The sequence below is a fragment of the Oryzias melastigma genome, linkage group LG24 (assembly GCF_002922805.2).
Source record: "Oryzias melastigma strain HK-1 linkage group LG24, ASM292280v2, whole genome shotgun sequence".
Lineage (NCBI taxonomy): Eukaryota > Metazoa > Chordata > Actinopteri > Beloniformes > Adrianichthyidae > Oryzias > Oryzias melastigma.
In genome coordinates, this window is record NC_050535.1 from 8,206,620 (window position 1) to 8,214,119 (window position 7,500).

At 34.0% G+C, this 7,500-nt stretch overlaps 1 protein-coding gene across 1 annotated transcript in view; it reads right to left on the reverse strand.

The window, feature by feature from the left end:
• LOC112157634 (ALK and LTK ligand 2) overlaps nt 1-6,844 on the reverse strand; it is a 21,527-nt gene extending 14,683 nt beyond the window's left edge. Inside the window, exon 1 of the mRNA XM_024290485.2 lies at nt 6,662-6,844. The gene's annotated coding sequence lies outside the window, so the exon portion shown is untranslated. The remainder of the gene's footprint in view (nt 1-6,661) is intronic.
• Between the last annotated feature and the right edge of the window lie 656 nt (nt 6,845-7,500).

A 7,500-nucleotide genomic window follows, 5' to 3' on the forward strand; every position in this document is an offset into this window, starting at 1 on the left:
ATCAAGTGAGTCCAAATTCCTTCCCTACTCTCACTATATTGTGTGTTTGCCATTTTGTTGTGCTGTCTGAATGTACAATTCCAAAAGTGAGTTCCCACAAGTCTTTGCAAGAAACTAGTGTGCTCTGGTGCTCATTACATTAGTGAATATAGACCACAATGCATTGCATTTGGAAAGTTTTTGTGAAAAAAAAAAAACAGTTTAAGTGTAATTCTTTTACAAACACTCAACATTATCATCATCAGACATCATAAGATATTTGTAGTGATTAGATTTTTAATTTGTGAACTCAGTGATGTCAATTTTTAAAAAAATGAAACAAAAATAGTGAGCATGGTGACCGAATTGATTTTAAAAATCCAAGGTACTAGATCGTCTTGCACTATATATTTTTATGTAGTTAGAGATTAGGATGGGAATTGGGACATAGCCTCTGTGAGGTAGAAAATATTCCAGGTGGGCCACAAGCTCGTTGCTCCGCCCCCTTCTAATGCATCCTTTGCATGCGATTAGATCCATGTACGTCTTTGCCATTTTTTTTTTGCACCGCTAATGTTAGGTTGGGGGTGTGAGGGGATAGCGGTGGAGCATGTAAACGGAGAGCTCTCAGCAACGAAGAGAGGAAGGGGAGGCGGGGTTTGCTCTGCACCAATAGTCCCGCCCACAACTTTCTAGAAAACAACATTTTTTTTGTGATAAAAACAGTCTGACAGCAGCACAGCTGGGGAGTAGGGCTATGAGAGAAGCTGGCAGAACAGTTAGAATTATCTAAAATATGTTTTGGACAAATGTGTATATTTAAAAAACATAAGATACTTCTTTTAGGATCATTTTAGGCCTTCACTGAAGGCTTTGCAGGCCCTGACGGTACGCCATTGCTATTAATTATATCTTTTGCAGTGTTAGCTCCAGCACAAACTAGATGGAACAACTTAATGCTATAAAGTTGATCTATGCGTAACAAAACTTTGTATAATTTTAAACTTTCATGCACCTTTATGGTCACTACTTACATTGATTTTCAGTCCAAGAAAAACTGTGCAAAAACTTGACCTTAACTTGCTTTGATACTTCTGCAAATGAAAAAAAAAAATCTCTTTCCAAGAAAAAAATGTAAAGAACTACTTAGAAAGCAAGTAAATCTGGCATTGATAAACACCTGCTGTTCTCATCTGCCCTCTTCTATTTCATGCAAAAGGTCTTAAAAGAGCGCACAAACATACCCTCACAGGTCATGAATGTGATCTCTCTGAGGTGGACAGGGTGGAGAGCGTGGGAGGTTTCTTCACTCTTACCAAGATTAATTATCTCATAAATTCCCACTGTCTCACCTCCCTGTCTGCTCATTGGTATCAAAGGACATCACTGTGACATTGCTGTTCCTCTGTGCTCCTAGAGGCTAAATGGTGAGACAGAAATGATTCTACAGGGGAGTTTACTAAACGTGACGTGCAGGAATTTAGGGAGTAACAGAAATCTGTGTGACTCCGTTTATTAAAAAGAAAAGGATCAAAGGCATCATTAGACAGCACCTAAAAAGTAGCATTAATGTCACGTTTAGTAAGCAAACATTTTTATATTCAGATCACAGGCATGAATCAATGTAGAATACTGGCACTTGAATTTGTGATTGATTATTTTTCTGAGTAAAGATAAGTTGTTTTCATTGTTTGGATGAACTTTGCAAACTGCTGCACATCAGATTCATACAAAACGGGAATGGTTTCAACGCTGTTAAAAGTTTCATTTAGTGAGACATGATTTATAACCGACACATGAAACCTTTTGCTAAATATTGAGGAAAAAGTTGATCAAAAGTTAAAGATACTTGTCAATGAGGTTGTGGAGCTCATCAATACAGAGACACCATTAAAAAATTAAATTAATAAATAGACAATACAAACAAAAGGAATGTAATGCACTTTTGCACCTATAAATGCACCTTCAAATGCATCTATAAGTTTGTGTAAAAAGTTTTCAGGAATGAAACACCCAAATTCACAAAATCAACATGTGTAAAAAAAAACATTTATCTGTTTATATCAGTTATTTTTCATGATTAAATACTTGATTTGAGTCTAGGTTGCTCTGTTTAGTTGTTGCTTGCATTATTGTGAATTTTTTAATTCTTTTGCGTCATTTTTCTAAATTCTCGGACTATTTATGAATCCATTGGATTAATGACACTTGTTAAAATAAACTGCTTCCTTCAAGGGTATTGGTGAACGGCAGCAGTTTGCTTGTTGCTATAAAGTTTTCCTTAATTGAGTCATAAAACATGTAGTAAAATGAACATTTTACTCTCACAACTACTTTAATACAACTTGAGCAAATGCTTGTAAAGATGGCTTTTAAGGCAATATCCCAGAGCTAAAAAATGTGAATAAACAAGTACCGTATTTTCCGGAGTACAAGTAGAAAAAGCAAAAAAATGTCTAATCAAGAAGAAGAAAACCATATAAGTTGCACTTTTGGGAGAAAAGTCTGATATTTCAGAACAAATCCCAGCGTAGCTAAAATAAATACATAAAAAAATACTAATCTTTTGATCTGTATAAGAAAAATATCAAAGTTAAAGAAGAAAACAATCAGATTCCTTCTCATCTTTGTTTTCAACGACACTTCTTCGTCTGCCGCTGTCAGTAGCAAATACATTCAGATAAAGCGCCCTCTAGCGGTTGTTAGAGGAAACATCCGCCAAAGCACAGCCAGTGTTTACTTGAAAAATACAACGATATGAGCCTATTTATGTCTAAAAAAACAGAAATAAGTCACACCCCTGGCTAAAATCTAATAGGATCTTTCAAAATATTCAAACAAATCATAAATACAATTGTTGTAAAAGTATATATTCACACAAAAGCTCAGAGTAGTCACATTGTCTCTGAATAGATGACATTTGCCGCAACTTTTATGCTAATATCAACATTTCTCCTGCCAGAATGCAGACTTGTCTCAAACTCAAAAGCTCTGATCCCTCAGTGTTTTTCTCTTCTATCAAGACCTTCTCATATGATCATGTGTGACAGTGCTCCTGGAAAAGATATTGGGAATTCCATTAACAGCCTGTGACTCAGTGCCAGTGGAGCACAGGGACTCGGCGTCTGCCCTCCTCTTCCTCCAACCATCAGCCATCTCGCTTTCTGTCTCAGATAATGGCTTTTTTGCTGCGACAACTGCTTCTTAACCAGACTCCGACCAGGCATCCGCATGACGGAGAGGGAGCGCAAGCGTTCACGTTTATTGGTTCTGTCTGCAATAAATAGATTTTAAAAAGGGCGTGTGTCTGTGTGTTTGCCTTTTTTTTTGGATGCTGATAGATTGCAGCTTTGACATTGACCACTGTAGGGAAGAACATCACTGACGTAAATACAGACACAAATCCAGCGCCTTCCCCTGAAGGCTGGTCACGATTCGTGAGGCAGCTTCAGATGGAGACGTGTAGAGACATGAAGTCATTCACGCTTTGTGGCTGAACAACCGTTAAAGGAAAAAAACTATAAGAGAAGTACCAAACATTTACTTAAACGTGGAGTGTATTTGTTTTTTATATCAAGTTTTAAACACAGTTTTTCGAATGTTACCCATATTTAATATATTGGATTATGGAATATGAGGCACATCGTCAATTTTTTAACTTGTTAAACATTTTCACATTGAACTCACATTCTTGAATTGGCGTTTAGTCCCTTACGTTCACACTGAAATGTCACCAACTGATACTATGTCCGTTGGAAGGGGCTGAAATGAAAAAAACTGTGCAAATCCTGCTTTTTTTCCCAAGTTTCTTCTTTCACAGCTCTATTCCGATACATGAAAACTTGGTGTCATATAATTCAGGGCGGGTATAAACTGCAATCATTCATTTCTCCTCCGTAATTACAAACATTTGGCACTTCCATGAATTAGTACCAAATCCGAGTCCCTGATTGGTCAACTGGTTTAGCTATCAAAGTACGTTCTATGGCTGAACATTGTGTATGTAGATCTGAAAAATGATCTTAATAATGTGTAGCTATGCTTGAATGCAGAAGCCTGAAACAAGTATTCACGCACGTTTACATCAAATTTTCAGTGAAAGTGATCGCTTGTCCTGGTGTTTTTGAAGGCTGTGTGATTGTAGCTTCAGATTTGTTACGCAAAGCAAAAGAGTTCGTCAATATGTCAAATTTTATGAACTGAGTTCCCACTTATTTGTAACACGCCACATGTTAGCCACGTTAGAAGTGCCAGCATATTTATAATACCTCTAAATCTCCAAATGTTTGGAAAAGGTAAAAAATACAAACAGAAAACAAACGCTACTGCTAACTCCCAACCTCGCTAACGCTTAAAAAAAGGATTATACCGCTCAAACAAATGTTACTGAGAATACGTTACATTTTTAACCTTATTATTAACACATAGGCTATATAAAAATACACAGTCTGATTCGTTAGCTACACGTTAGCCGTGTTAGCTTATTCACAATAACACCCAACCTTGTTTGCAACTTAAAAAAATAAATCAAACAGACATTTTGACGGAGCGCCGTGTTCCTATCAAAATTGCTTCCACATCAGTAAACAAAAAGAGAATAAATTCTCATTTAAGGGACTTCGGATTATAAGGTTTACTATTGTTTTTTGAAAAAAATTAAGGTTTTTAAGTGTGCTTTACAATGTGGAAAATATAACAATTTATTAATCTGTTTCTTTTTTTAAATCAGTACATAGATAGATAGTCATTTAATTGTCATTGTCACTGGTACAAGGACATTTAAAAAGTACTCTTACGTCAGTGCAACCTTAATTAAAACAATAATTTACTATGACAAATTTCATGACTAAAAAATAAACAAATAAAGCTAAATTTGGTCATTGAAAACAAACATTAAAAAGTGCAGAAAAAGATTATACACATTTAATAGGAGTTTTAAAACAGTTAAAATCAAAAATATACTATATAGTATAACTAAAATAAACATCACATGACTACAATACAGATTTATTTTTTATAAAAACATCCACTATTGCACAAACACTAACAAAAGCTGCTTCCCTTAAGGTTTAAAATATTCTGTATGCTGTCATAAAATTATTTAAAAAAATAGAAATAATTAGAATGTGGTGGCAAAATGTTGTGAGAAATGTTCATACACAACAGCTAATCCCAAAAAAGATAATAATACAGAGGTATCCGTGTGCCACGGATTCCCCACAAGTGCATCCCCGATGAAGGCCTCATCATTTATTCATGTAGAGGTCAAAAAATGGAGGGGCATAAACATTTCACTTCAGGAAGTCAGGTAAATGGCAACTGTTATTTATGAGAGGATAAATAATGCAATGCAGCCAAAACGGGATTAAAAATGCATCGCCTGAAACACAAACATGCGAGAGTCATCTATACAGCAGACGCTTCTGTTGTCAAAACGTGGCGTTTTTTTAATTTAAGCAAACTTCCTTTAAGTCATTCAAGCGATCAACTTTTCTTTCTTAACTTTATTAGCTAATAGTGCAAAATGAAAGGAAGTAACTGAGATTTAAGCTTTAAAAAAATAAAGAATAGAACTATAAACTATAAAATGTGATTTTATAGCTTTATTGTTATATCAAAGCAATATTTTTTGGCATATTTGACTGTATAAAGACTAGTGAACAACTATAAAGAAGAAATAAAAGATGCAGAAGTTAAATATGATTTAATATTATTAAAGAAGATGCAAAAAAGTCTGTAGCATCTTTATCCACAGGGTCGTGTGGGACTATATTTTTGTTTACCACTATAAATATTCAAAATTAAGACCTCAAAAAAGTTGAGCATTCACTTATTTTAAGAATCTTGCAAACTTAAAAAGCAAAAATCCTTCCAAATATCCACTGACACGCCCTGAACTGGCTCTAAAATTGTTTGTACGTTCATATGTTTGCCAAACATCAGCTTTTATTTTAAATCTGTCGAGGATAAAAACAAGAAAATAACATTTGAAGAAGTGGCCCCCATTGTTTTCACTGTCAAATGTGATTATTTTAAGCTTAAATATATTCAAATCACATAAAAACATGGAAAATGCGACTCGAACCCACCGCAGAGAGCGCTATTACCATTCATGTATTTATTTTCAAATGTGTTTTATTCTTTTAAAAAATGGCCAAGTCGTGCTGAAAGGTCCCAGAAAGAATTTGAGCTGGAAAGACTGTGACTGCTGACCACCAAACCCATCAAATGAAAAATTCAGTTCTCCGTGAAAACCAGGCGATCACTTCTTATTCATGGGAAGGCATAATAAAAATCATCTGATCACTGCGGGGCTCAGGACAAGCGAAATACAAACTTTCTCTCAGCAGTTCAGTAAAAAAAAAAAAAAAAAGTTAAAATTCTGAAAACTTCATGACTCAACAGTCCGTTTATCAAAATTAGCATTAAAAATACAATTTTTTAATTTTCCATTTCGATTTTTTTTTTATTGTTTAATTGAGTTGAAGTCCCAATTAAAATTAATTAATATTTTCTAAAGCAGATTTTTGGCAAGAAATAAAAATCTGTCTTTATCTCTCGAGGAGATACTCTTAGGTTTCCAGAATACTCAATGTTTTAGTAAAAAGGTACTTTGACATATAAAAAACTCCAAACCTTCCTTTGAATGGAGCTAAAATAAAGAAAAAAGGTAAATACTCACTTTCCTGGCAGTCTTTTAGTTAGCATTATACCGTTTTTAGCCACAATTAAATAAAACTTGTGTTGTTTTCTAGGACGTTGTTCCTCCAGCTGTAGTTCATTAGAAATTTACCTCTGAGTTGCAAACGGTACTATTTGAAACCCTGCTGCATATCAAGCCCTTTCTCAAAAAGTACTCTATTTTAGTGTACTACAAGTGTACTTTGTGTTATTCTTAAAGTCAGGCAGTATTCTTCAAGTTTACTTTTAATTTACTATCTGTTGTGAACATAAAATGTGCCAATTTCGTCTAAAGAAGATAGAATACTTCCTACATATTGTATGCTAAACGTATACTCAAGTAGGCAAATACACTCTTTTTTTTTAAATTGCATTTTTTCGTCTGCTCCTGATTCACATGGATTTGAATAAAGAAATACTCATATTTTTGAGCTTATTTTTCTATATGTATGTCCTATATTATTTAAAAGATACCACAAAAGCATGCTAAAAACACAAAAAACTATTTTTTTCCCAATCAGAGTTGATCTCTAACCTTTATTTAGTTTGTTTTTCTGGACAAAACTACCTAAAAATGCCATTTAGTATAATTGATTGAATTTTACTTTTTCATTCATACCCAATATTAGAAAAAAAAACTGTTTTTACTCGGATTTTGTTTGATTTTTTTTTATCTTAGAGGAAAACAAATCAAACTGTTACAGTTAAGCTTTTAAAAACTAAACATTAATTAACCGTGCTCGTGCTCAGAAGCACTACATGGATCAACATTAGAATTTAGATTTAGTTACAAACAGATTTCTCAACCTTGGAAAAAAAAATAAAAATGCAACTATTTAT